Here is a 14148-nt window from a genome sequence, read left to right as displayed (position 1 = left end):
AGGATTTATCAAGTTCATCGGTTTTATCAAGTAATATCTCCAACTTAGTTTCAACACTCGGAAAATTTTTCTCTATTGTTTCCAATTTTTTCATAACATCCTCAAGGGAGGTTTCAATTTTAGTTTCATTAACAGGTGGTGTTCCAAATAAACTCTCAATAATGCAGCTAGCTTCTAAAGCGGGAGCACCTAGGAAGTTACCTCCCGCGAGACAATCAAGAACATATCTATTCCAGCTAGAGATACCAACATAAAAATTCCTGAGTAGAATAGTAGTGGAGTGTTTCTTAGTGCACCTATTATGGGCATCACTAATTCTATACCAAGCATCTTTTAAACATTCTCCCCCTTGTTGCTTAAATGAACGAACTTCAACTTCGGGATTACTCATTTTAGCGGTAGCAAATAAAGTAAACTAGATAAAGTAAATGCAAGTAAACTAATTTTTTTTTGTGTTTTTGATATAGCAAACAAGATAGCAAATAAAGTAAAGCTAGCAACTAATTTTTTTGTGTTTTGATATAAGTGCAGCAAACAAAGTAGTAAATAAAATAAAGCAAGACAAAAACAAAGTAAAGAGATTGAGAAGTGGAGACTCCCCTTGCAGCGTGTCTTGATCTCCCCGGCAACGGCGCCAGAAAAAGAGCTTGATGGCGTGTATTTCACACGTTCGTTGGGCAACCCCAAGAGGAAGGTATGATGCGCACTGCAGCAAGTTTTCCCTCAGAAAGAAACCAAGGTTTATCGAACCAGGAGGAGCCAAGAAGCACGTTGAAGGTTGATGGCGGCGGGATGTAGTGCGGCGCAACACCGGAGATTCCGGCGCCAACGTGGAACCTGCACAACACAACCAAAGTACTTTGCCCCAACGAAACGGTGAGGTTGTCAATCTCACCGGCTTGCTGTAACAAAGGATTAACCGTATTGTGTGGAAGATGATTGTTTGCAGAGAAAACGAGTAAAACAAGTATTGCGAGCAGATTTGTATTTCGGTATTAAAGAATGGACCGGGGTCCACGAGTTCACTAGAGGTGTCTCTCCCATAAGATAAAAGCATGTTGGGTGAACAAATTACGGTCGGGCAATTGACAAATAGAGAGGGCATAACAATGCACATACATGACATGATAAGTATAGTGAGATTTAATTGGGCATTACGACAAAGTACATAGACCGCCATCCAACTGCATCTATGCCTAAAAAGTCCACCTTCGAGGTTATCATCCGAACCCCCTCCGGTATTAAGTTGCTAAACAACGGACAATTGCATTAAGTATGGTGCGTAATGTAATCAACAACTACATCCTCGGACATAGCGCCAATGTTTTATCCCTAGTGGCAACAGCACAACACAACCTTAGAACTTTCGTCACTTGTCCCGGTGTCAATGCAGGCATGAACCCACTATCGAGCATAAGTACTCCCTCTTGGAGTTAAAAGTAAAAACTTGGCCAGAGCTTCTACTAGAAACGGAGAGCATGCAAGATCATAAACAACACATGTATAATAACTTGATAATTAACATGACATGGTATTCTCTATCCATCGGATCCCGACAAACACAACATATAGAATTACAGATAGATGATCTTGATCATGTTAGGCAGCTCACAAGATCCAACAATGAAGCACAATGAGGAGAAGACAACCATCTAGCTACTGCTATGGACCCATAGTCCAGGGGTGAACTACTCACTCATCACTCCGGAGGCGACCATGGCGGTGTAGAGTCCTCCGGGAGATGAATCCCCTCTCCGGCGGGGTGCCGGAGGAGATCTCCGAGAATCCCCGAGATGGGATCGGCGGCGACGGCGTCTCGGTAAGGTTTTCCGTATCGTGGTTTTTCTCCTCGGGGGTTTCGCGACGGAGGCTTTAAGTAGGCGGAAGGGCAGAGTCGGGGGCTAACGAGGGGCCCACACTATAGGTCGGCGCGGCCGGGGCTTGGGCCGCGCCGCCCTATAGTTTGGCCACCTCGTGGCCCCACTTCGTGTGTTCTTCGGTCTTCGGAAGCTCCGTGGAAAAATAGGGCCACTGGGTCTTTGTTTCGTCCAATTCCGAGAATATTTCGTTACTAGGATTTCTGAAACCAAAAACAGCGAAAACGAGAACTGGCACTTCGGCATCTTGTTAATAGGTTAGTTCCAGAAAATGCACGAATATGACATAAAGTGTGCATAAAACATGTAGGTATCATCAATAATATGGCATAGAACATAAGAAATTATCGATACGTCGGAGACGTATCAGCCACTTAAAAGGGGAGGGATTGCAAATAAAAACGGAAATTCTAAAATGGGCGCAACAAATGCAAAGTAGGCAAATGATAGCATAGCATAGCAGGGGTGCCGATGGCACAATGTAGCATACATCATCACACATAAGTCTCATACAACACAGCCAAAAGAATGGTTTCATAGAACCATCATCACAAGTCTACTCGCATCGCAAAAGGGGGCCTATCTCATCGCCCTAAGGTAAGGTGGTGCGAGTCCAAGGTGGTGCTCTAGAAGTCGTCGAGGTCCACGACAGGAACCTCGAGTGCAGGTGGGGCGTCCTCCTCAACAAAGGCTGGCTCCTCGGGGTCCTCCTCGGACATCAGTGGCTCGGGCTCCTCATCTTCATCGTTGATGAAGGCCTCATCCTCAGTATCGGGCTCCATATCGAAGTCCTCGTCCTCGTAGTCGTCGTCGTCACTAAGGAGAGCCTCGTTCTCCTTGCGGAGATCCTCACCGTCGTCCTCAAGCTCCTCAATAGTGGCCTCCATCTGTGCAGTCAGGGCCTCCAGCGAAGTCACCTTCGCCTTCAGGCGAGTAACCCTCCGGCGTGCGGCAACCCTCAGCTTGCGCTCACTGGCCAGGTCAGCCTGTGTAGCAGCAAGCTGAGCGCGAAGTGTAGCAATCTCATCCTCCTGCAGATCGCACCTCTCACGGGCGCGGTCCTGCTGAGTCTGAGTGTGGTGAAGCAGGTACTCCATGTGGTGCAGCTGGTGTGCGGTGTCGGCGTGCGGGGCGCCGGCCACGGGCTGGCCCGCGAGGTCGCGCTGGCCAAGGTACTGGTAACCAGTGTCGGCGACAACCTCCGGGTGAAGAAAGGCAAGGCGTGCAAGTGCCTCCTGAGAGACTCGAATCATCCCGTCGAGCCACGTGCGCTCCATCACGTCGATGGTGAACTCCTCAGTAGCGGGGGAATCCCGCTCCCCCTGACGACGCAGGTGACCAGCCGAGGCCATCTCCGAGTCTGCGGACCTCTCAGTACGGACGCCCTTAATCTCGGGCACCATACGTCCGCAGCGAATAGCCAGGTCGGCTAAGGCCCGCTCGAAGAAGTAGAGGGGCGGCCTCACTCCAACCTGACGGACGTGCGTGTACTCGATCGGCATCTACACAAATTTTAAAGTAGATTAAGTTAGTGACCACAGTGTGCAAAATTTTAAGCATAATAAAACAGTAATGCATGTAAAGTTTCTGGAAAATAGAAGGAGGTAAGGGACTTAAGCATTTTCAGCATTTAGTCAACCTTTTTGTTTTAAGAAAATAATTTTTGTTCTATTTCTAACGCCCATGCTAACTAAGGTCTCCTACAGTCAGGATGGCTCTGATACCAGCTCTGTGGAGCCCCGGACTTACCAGTCCAGAACTCCTGTTATGCATTCAATTTCACGATCCCAAGATCATTCCATCGTGAATACATAACCGAACTGATACCAGATTATATCATCCATTACAGTACCGAATTTAAGTAATACGAAGTCTTACATCATAGGCCATCAAGGCCGTAGTTCACCAAACAGACAGCGGAAACAACTTGACTCCAAAAGCGGTGGAACCCAAGTCGGGCCTTTACCCTACAGGCGGCTGACTGGGAGAGCGTCCTAGTTCGCGTCTTCGGCGTCGTACTCCTCTTCTTCGAAGTACTCTTCTTCAAAGTCTGGTCAAGTAGATAACCAGGACAACAATGCCAGTGAGTACTTTTGAATGTACTCGCAAACCACCTTAGAGAGAAATAAAAGATATGCAATATGGCAGTAGCAAGGGAAAGGCACTATCTAGGGCGACAAGGAGCGAGAGGTGGTTCCTCTCGAGAATAAGACATTTCCATAACTTTGTTGAAAACTTTTTGGTAAACCATTTCATTTGCAGACTAATAGGTAAGGGTGACCCAATTTAATTTCAGCCATCTCATATGGCCATTTCCTTTCCAACTTTCCACCGTACCTCGCAGGTACTTTTTCACCGGCCCACTGGTATAAACTTCCCGAAGTAATCACTTTCGAAAACAGTTTGGAGAAAACAACACTTTCCTCTAATGCCACGTACCGCCATTCCCATGTCCATAACCGCGGACACGGCTATTCGAATAGATTTACACTCTGCAGAGGTTGTACACTTTCCCCACAAGATCCGAATACTCATCGTGTGGGCGTCATCCCTGCATAATAACATATGCCACGACAAGTACCCGATCGTAGTTTTGCGCCTGCTCGCCTTAGCCTAAGACACGCCTCCTAGAGTTGTACCTCCCAACACCAGAGTCCGAGGGGTCGTTTACCCAGGAGTAGCAAATTCCCCGACCAGCTCGACCCTCCGGAATGCCGCGACCAACTGCGGGGCATTATTCAATGGGAGCTCATAGGTTGTACCCCTGCCATCGATACGCAATGGAAAGGCGTTCCCAGTTCGTCGGGAAGGCCACGGTCGATAGGTGTCCATGCTCGGACTACCCCTTACATTTGCAGGACCCAAACTAAGGCGAGACAAACTACTACACTACGCCCCGTCCCACTAAAGGGTAATGTGGTTGTACTGGCTAGGTCCGGTTTCGTACTATGGTCACCAAGGTTTTTCAAACAAACCATTTTTCAACTCCATTTGTCTCCAGCAATATCTTTCATAAAACCTTTTTGTGTTTCACCAAAAACCACACTTGGGCAGGGCTACCCCATTCCAATGTTTTCGAAAAACTTCTTTTCAGAAAAACCTTTTCGCATCCATCTTTCCAGGGCTCCCAACCTATAGTCCAATTTCTTCTTCGAAAAATGGCGACAAGGATGACAAGGTGATAAGCACCATATCACTAATAGAGAGGTGTTCAGTAGGTATCAACGAGGGCTGCACCCTAAGGGTGGATTAATAAATCTCCGGGTGGCACTAACCACCGAAATGAAAATAAGAAGACATGCACTTTATAAAATCTGAAATAATGCAAGCATAAGATATATAGGATCAGAGATGCATCAAGAGGTGGCTTGCCTTGCTCAGCAAAGTGTCCCTGGTCGTCCTCTTCAAGTCCCCCAAAGTCACCTCCTCCTTCGTCTCCGGCGGCGTTCGAATCTATCGTCGCGCAAATAAAAGAAACACACCATACAAATCAACAAACTATCTCCAGAATAATGCACACAAAAATCTGATAAAATCACAGTAGGTAGAGGTTGATAAATGCAAACTACTGAAAGTGGTTTCACCCATTTTTGATTCTTAAAACAAAAGATATGATTTTTGCAATTCCAGAATTGACTTAAGAACCAATTAAATGACCTAAATCTTTCTGGAAGTCACAAAAATGCATGCAGCATATCTACAGAAAGCTATTGACATGTAGAACACACCTGCACAAGAATCATATGCAAATAAAATTTCTACTGCCCTAAACAATTCAATCGAGACAGAAACCAGAGCACTCCAAAACTTAAACCAACACTAACCAGAGCATCTCCAACCAAAACAAAGCATACCCCTGGATAGCTAAGAACAAATGTGAGCTAGCCCCACTGGATTTGCATTTTTCTGATTTGTGAATGATTTTATAAAAATCAAATACTGAAAAGGTATACTGTTTCAGTAATTAAATTCTTGGAATTAAACTATAACTCTTAAAAATATTTCCTTTGGCACAAAATTAGCCTATAGGTATATCTACCAGTATCACTTGGTTTTGTTTCAAAATCATTATTATTTTTCAAATTAAAAATCATTTACTCTCCCTCTGGACAGATCTTGTTTTCTAAAACAGTTTAAATACAGGAAGCTCCTGCATGTGGGACTAGTGCCAAAATGAAGCTATCTACATACACTGCACAACCAAATTGACCTCATGCAGAAAGGTTGCATAAATATCACACAATAAATAAATTACACAATCAGACACTTTTTAGGTTTATATTTTTCAGCACATATTCACAGCACAAAATGACATGCATGTAATTATTTGTGGTAGAGATTTCATTTGTGAGCATTTAGAACTTTGAACCAACTCATTTGGTTACTGGATGAATTTATGGAATTTCAAAAACGAGACAAAGATTTACTGGCAGATTAAATGGGGAGAAAAGAAAAAGGAACATGGGCTGGGGCTCGCTGGGCTTGGCCAGTTTCGGCCCAGGAGCAGCTCCGCAGCGCGGGAGCGGCGATTTGAACGGAGGGAGTTGCTGGCGGCCACGTTGGCGCGCGGGCCCAGCGGCCTGGACGCATGCATGCGTCGGATCTTCATCCGACGGCGCATGCACGTCATCCAGCTCGCGACGCGAGCAGCAGCTCCGCGGCTACCCTAGCTACTGGCGGGAATCGGCGAGGCTGAGGGTGCTCACCCTGGTGCGCAGATGAAGGCGAGGTGATGCTGGCTGGATGCGGAGGATCCGGGGCTTCCGAGCGGTGGTCGGCGGAGTCGAAACAGCGGCGGCGTTCCCGGCGACGAGCGGCGGTGGCGGAACAGCAGCACACGGCGGCGTCGGCTACAGAGGTCCCTGGAAGAAAGGGGAGTGCGCATTAGATCAAGAAAAGGGAGGCGCGTTCAATGGCTAAGGGGAGGGAAGGAAACGGCGGCGTCTGCGACGGCAACCTTCACCGCAAGGTTACGGGTGGCGCGGCGAAGTCGACGGCAGGGAGGAGCAGAGCTCCCCTCCGCTCTAGGAGGTGGGAGGGTGGTGGTCTGTGGCTGTTGTGGTGCGGAAATGAGAGGAAGGAGGGGGTCGGGCGCCATTTAAAGGGAACCGGCCGGTGCACCGTGCACCAGGTCCGTGCACCGACGGGAGAGGCGAGCGGCAGCAGACGGTTGGCCGAGAGGGGCGGTGCTGGGGCGAGTCTGCGAGGCGGTGCCATCGTTTGGAGGGACGCGCGCGTCGCACAGCGGGGCAGAGAGGAGAGACGCGACGAGGCGGCAGCCTGCCAGGCGTTCGACGAAAAGACAAGGCGGCTGGGCGTCGCCTGTGCAGTGTCGGTGGGCTCGGGCGTGGACTGCGGCGCGTCTCCGAGGCGTGTTTGGGTCGTGTGTGTGCGTTTGGCGCGTCCTGGGCTACCAGAGGAGGGAGGTGAGGTGGGCGACGTGGCCGGGTCGAGGCAGACGTGCCTGCCGGCCATAGGGGGTCGCCACGGCGGGTCAGAGAGAGGGAGGTCGAGGGAGACGTGCGTGCGGGGTCAGGAAGGGAGAGGGTGCAGGGCAACGTCCCTCAGGACAAGCAGATCAGGCCAAGAGGAAGGAGAGATGGAGATCTCCAAAAATCTCTCCATGCACGGGTCCCTATGTGAGTGTGCAAGATAAGGAGGTAGGGTGCTCGAGCTGGGCTTCGGGAGGGGTGCTGGAGAGTGCTGAGGTGCCCCTGGTCGTGTGTGAGAGAGGGTGAGGAGATGGAGTGGATGAATTGATCAAGGGAGAGGGAAATTGCCTATGGCCGGCATGGCCAATCCCCATTTTTTTTAATTTCGAATTTGATTTAATTAGCCACATAGAGGTGATCTAAGACATACTTGGTCAACCAAGTGATGGGTCAAGGGTCCCCTTGCTTGTAGAATTTTCATATTTGAAAAGTTAAGAAAAGGAGACATAGATATGTGAGAGAGGTGGTTGAGAAAATCTTGATCTTGGAAGATCATATGGGAGCATGATCACATGCACAAGAGTGTGAGATGGTGTGGAGGAATAGTGAAAAGAAAGATCAAGGGAGAGGGAAAGATCATAGCCGGCATGACCCCTCTCATTTAATCCCCAATTTTGAAAATGAATTGGTGTGATCACATAGAAATGATTCAAGTCAACCCTGGGTACACAAGGTGATGAGTCAATGGTCCTCTTGCTTGGAGAGTTTTCAGATTTGAAAATGGATAAAAGAAGAAATAGATATGGAGGAGAAAAATTGGAAAAGAACTAGATCTTAGAAGATCTTATGCGAGCATAATCACATGCTCAAGGGTTATATGGGAATTTTAATTGCTCCCTAATAAGAAAAGGGATTCTAAAAAATTAATAGGTAGGTTTAGGGTTTTAAGGATCCACACACAACACAACATTCACACGCAATTAACACACAATTTCTACAATGCATGAGTATGAGGAACTATATGCATGCAATTTTTGAGAAACAGAAAAGTTTTTGTTGGCCCAAAATTTTGCATTCCAAAGATTAAACCAATGCTCAAAAAGTTGGGTTGTTACAATAAGTCCATGCCCAACCCTAAGAGGTGGATCTTCACACTTCACATCAAACAGTGAAGATTTCTAGGTGACTTTCTAGCCTGACTAGAAAGCAGACACTAACACTTGACTATCACTTGGATCTTAAAACCCTTGCAAATGTATCAAAAATATAGTCTCTCGACGCGCCATGATGTAGGTGGAAAGATATCAAATTATTCGAGTGGAAAAGCATGAGGTACGTATACAAATAGGTAGGTGAAGTTTTGAGAGCTCATGCATGGGTTTGCTCTCTTCTCAATTTGCTCACTTTGCCACTGCATGGTTTGGGGTATATATAGACAGAGGTGAAAGTCCGACCGTTACTCGTAATATAACATGTCTGGACCTTCTATATGGTGAAACCAGCTCATGCCAGAGTAGTTCAAATTATGAATAGTTAGGTGGGAAACTCGAATTCCCTTAGGTACTGATACGTCCCAAACTTATCTATAATTTTTGATACTCCATGCTTGTTCTGTTACAATTCTTATATGTTTTATGTGCACTTTTCCACACTTTTTAGCATTTTCTGGGACTAACATATTAACGCAGTGCCGCAGTGCCAGTTCCTGTTTTCTGCTGTTTTTGTGATTCAGAAAAGTTGTACATGAAAGTTTCTCGGAATTGGACGAAACAAAAGCCCAGAGTCTTATTTTTCCGGGACGAAGATGGAGCCAGAAGGACACGCCCAGGAGAGCTGCCACGTGGCAGTACATAGGGCAGGCGCGGCCCCACCCTTGGCCGCGCCTGGCGCTTGTACTGGCGCCTCGTCGCCTCGTTTGCTCCGCCCGTCCGCCTATTTATTCCTCGTATCGGGAAAACCCCAGGGACCAGAGCATCCATCCACGAAAACTTTCGACGCCGCCGTCAACCGAAACCCTAGTTCAGGAGGGTTCTGCAGTCCATCCCGGCACCCTGCCGGAGAGGGAAATCACTGCCGGAGGCCTCTACATCGCCATGTCTTCATCCGAGGTGATGCGTGAGTAGTTCTCCACGGGACCATGGGTCCATAGCAGTAGCTAGATGGTTGTCCTCTCATTGTTGTGCTTCATGTATAGATCTTGTGAGCTGTCTAACATGATCAAGATCATCTATATGTAATTGCTACATGTTGGTTTGATGTGGATCCGATTTATAGAGAGATTGCTCTGATTGAGATTATGTATTATGTTATTATGATCTTGCATGCTCTCCGTTTCTAGTAGATGCTCTTGCCAAGTAGATGCTAGCGACTCCAAGAGGGAGTATTTATGCTCGATAGTGGGTTCATGCCTCTATTTAACCATGGGAAGTGACCTTGTTCTCTACGGTTGTAGATTTGTTGTTGCTACTAGGGAGAAAACAACGGTGTTCTATTCAAGGGTAGTTTCATCGTTTACTTTACACACATTGCTTAAAGTGATAGTCCGTTGCTTGCAACTTAATACTGGAGGGTGTCGCAGATGCAATCCTGAAGGTGGATTATTAGTCATAGATGCAGTTGGATTACGGTCTATGTATATTATTGTACTGCCCACATACTTTCATAGCATGTATTTTGCACCAACCATTAGCGTAGAATCTCTATTTGTCAATTTCCCATCTATAATTTGTTTACCCAGCATATTTATTTTATTGGGGAGGCGCCTCTAGTGAACTGTGGACCCCGGTCCTTCTTCTTTTAATTGCAATCTTCTACAACATTTTTCTGTTCTGTTCTCTGCAAACAATTCTTCTTCCACACAGTTCGTTTAATCATTTGTTTTCAGCAAAACCAGTGAGCTTGACAACCTCGCTGAAAGTTGGGGACAAAGTACATGGTTGTTTCTGTGCAGGTATCCACGTTGCTGCTGACATCGGCAGTGCGCCCTGCCACGAGTTGGTTCGTAACACCTCGGGAGAGAACGTTTTTCTCCTACTGATCGATAAACCTTGGTTTCTTACTGAGGGAAAACTTCCTGCTGTGCTCATCATATCTTCCTCTTGGGGTTCCAGTCAATGTTGCGCATAAATTCTCCTTCATCAACTCTGCGCTCAGCAAAGACTTTTTCTGGCGCTGTTGCCGAGGAGAAAAGCATCTCTTCTGCGAGGGGAGTCTCTCACTCTCAACTCTTTTACTTTGTTATTGTTTTGCTTGCATAATTTATTTTTATCTTGTTTGCATTTTATATCGAAAATCCAAAAAAAAATAGTATAGTTTTTATTTGTGTTGTTTACTTTACTTTGCAAAATGAATGTCCCTCAAGTTGAGGTTCGTACTTTTAAGCAACAAGGGGGTGAAAGTTTGAAAGATGCTTGGTATAGAATATGTGATGCTCATCATAGATGTACTAAGAAATATTCTACTATGATTCTTCTTAGGAATTTCTATGTTGGTTTTTCTACTTGGAATAGATATGTTCTAGATACTCTTATTGGTGGTAATTTCCTAGGTGCTCCCGCTTCGGAAGCCTATGTTTTAATTAGTTTAGTAGGAAGTCCTCCCATTAATTTTGCTAAAACTGAGATCACTTTAGAAGAGGTGGTAAAAAGACTAGATTCTTTAGAGAAAAGTTTGCCCAATTTACCTTTTGATGCTATCCATACTAATGAGTTGATAGGAGGAATCAATAAAAAAATTGTTGTTTTGGAGGGTAGCATTGCAAATGATGATAGAACTATTAGAATTGGTAAACTTGAAGAAGCTATGGAAACTTTGAGTTCAATTTTTTCCTCTCCTTGTTTCAAAAAGGAGAGAGCTTTTGTTGGGAAAGAACAAAAATTTATGTATGTCCCTAAGGCACCCAAACCAAAAACCCGTGATATGTTTAAATTTGATAAAACTTTTAGTGCAACTAAGAGTAAATTGCATGTTGAATCTTCAGAGGTGTCTAAGGTACTTGATGATACAAATGGTGTTTTGGAAGAAGTAATTGATCTTGATGCTTTACCTATTGATAATACTTGATTTGCACCCTTTCTGCGCCTAGCTCAAAGGCGTTAAAGAAAAGCGCTTATGGGAGACAACCCATGTTTTATTTCTTTTATTTTTGCGTTGTTGAGTCTTGGAAGTTATTGCTATTGTAATAACCTCTCCTTATCGTTTTTATTTCATTTTTGTGTCAAGCGTAGCCTCTAATAGAAACAAAGCAGTGTTTAGGGTATTTGCAATTCTGAAACAGATTCTGTGCTGGTCACGAAAACAATTCTTAAAAATCGACCGAACGTTATTTTGGTCTGCATTTTTTTTATTCTTATGCCCCAGTATGTTAGCTAACTTTTGTTAGTTTAACATTTTTCGATTTGAGCAACAGAACTATTTCTTTAATTTTGATCTCTTCCTGCTGGTCTGTTTTGACAGATTTCTGCCATGTTTTGCATTTGCGTCTTATGCTTCGTATTTTTGAGTTATTTTGTGAAAAAAAGCTTTGGGAAGAAGTAGCTACATTGGCATATGTTAAAATGAGTGTTTGATATGTGCCATTACTGAAGTCTTGCTGGTTTGATATATTTTTATTTGCACTAATGTTGCTAATCAATTGTGCCGAGTTTTGTGTGAAGGAAGTTTTCAAGTGTAGGGAGAGAAGAATGATGCAATAAGATGAAGCATGGATAAGAGCTCAAGCTTGGGGATGTCCCCTGGACCCCCCAATAAATATCCAAGAAGTACAAGCATCAAAGCTTGGGGATGCCCAAGGCATCCCCTCTTCATCAACAAAAAGCACCAGGTCATTTTTCAACACGCTATATATTTATTCCTTCATGTGATATGTGTTATCCTTGGAGCGTCTCTACTTTTTGCTGTGTGTTTACGTTCAATAAAGTAGGATCCCATCATTCATGTTTACTTTGGAGTGAGACACGCTCCACCGCTTTGCATATTTACTTTGGAGTGAGACACGCTCCTCTGTTTTGCATGTTTATTTTGGAGTGAGACATGCTCCACTGTTATGCATTTTGCGTTGGAGAGAGACACACTCCACTTTTACATTTTTGAGTTTCAATAGATCTCTAGACATTTACTTGTTTTTCATATATGAGAGTTGTTTGTTTTCATTTGGTTGACGTTGGAAGCATGAAAAAAGTTTTATGTGTATGTGATGCAAATGGAAGCATTTTTAGACTGTGGCATAGTTATTTTTGCATATCTTGCTAGATGATCTTCTCATGATGAGCTTGTTAATTATGTTTTCATTATGATTAGTCTCAAATACTGAGAGTGTTTAGTGTGCCATTGAAGGTTTCATGCATTGTTTTTAGCATACAATAGAAAAGCATAATATTGTGGTATATATTCTCCTGCGAATGTTTTTTATTTGGGTCGACTTGGCACATGTTTTGCAACATGTTATGACTACATTCCAGTCAATTCTTGCCTCTATGATCATTTAATATCACTTTATGTTTTGATTAATATATTTTGTCGTTGTGCATGATTATGGCCATTATGCTCTCTTAGTTGGTCGCACCCGGTCTTTTTCTAGCCTCCATTTGTGTGAGTATTTTATTCATGCATCCAACCACCAAAAACCAAATATGCCAAAGTGTCCACCATATCTATCTATATGTGGTATTTCATTGTCATTCCATAGTAGTTTGCTCATGTGCTACCTTTAAATTTCAAAGTATTATATTTTTGTTGCTCATGGGAAAGTAGTCAAAATGACTATTGTGCCTAGCGTGTGTTCCTTGTATAACCGTAGCTCTTTTAGGTTGCTCGTTGTGTGATAACCATTGAAATACTGGGGACACCTCAGCGTGCTTTGCCGCTGAATATCATGTGGGTTGCTATACATGTTCATCCTATCTGATATAAAGGATATTATCCATGCAAAATAGTTTGAGTATACATTTTTGTTAGAGAAGAACATTGGGCCGCTAACCGAAGCCATGTATCATGGTGGAAGTTTCAGTTGGACAAATCCTCAATCTCTTATGAGAAATCTTCTAGCAATAAAAAATAAGAGGAGTCCATTTATCTGTTGCTCGTGTCATCCCGGTATGGATGTCCCAAGTTGAAGATGCTTTAAAAATGAGAAATCAAAAATAATGCATGTCCTAGGACCTTTCTACAGGAGGCACGGGGGTACCCCTTTGTGATACTCGGTTAAAACAACTTGTATGTGATGAGAGCTAATGGTGATCCGAGGTGAGTAGGACGAGGTGTGAGCACTAGTAGCAATTATGCATGAGGCTTGCGATTTAGAAGTAGCACTTTTGCACAACCCATATGCTTTGTACTTACCGTTGACATCATCCACCTCTCAAAAGTGAATTTTATACTCTTGTTGTTTCCATAAAAAGCTCCATCACATGAGTGATCTTACTTGCCTCTCAAAGAGATACCTTCTTTTACTTTTATGTTGAGTCTCCACCTTCGAGTTTATGCACCACTTATGAGAGCATGGTTGTCATTCTTAGTTTTATGTGCATGGTCCCAAGATTTTATTGGTTGATTCATAATTATGGTATTGCTTGTTCAAACTTTTTGTTTCTAGTCATCCTTATAATCTTTTAAAGGTGTCCAAGCATTTATGTTTTGCTTCCACTTATGGGACAAGCTGAGTACCACTTTATTATGTATCTATGCTATGCTCTTGACAATCACTTTGCTTTCCATGCACGTTATACATTTTCTTTTGTTTGATTACTATTCATGTTTTAGCATGGTTATTAAGTTTCATTGTTTGATTATATCTATCATGCTTATGCTAGGATTCTATGATTCCAGCTATGTTTGCTTTT

This window comes from Lolium rigidum, chromosome 1 (assembly GCF_022539505.1).
Source record: "Lolium rigidum isolate FL_2022 chromosome 1, APGP_CSIRO_Lrig_0.1, whole genome shotgun sequence".
Classification (NCBI taxonomy): Eukaryota; Viridiplantae; Streptophyta; class Magnoliopsida; order Poales; family Poaceae; genus Lolium; species Lolium rigidum.
This window is presented reverse-complemented; position numbering follows the sequence as displayed.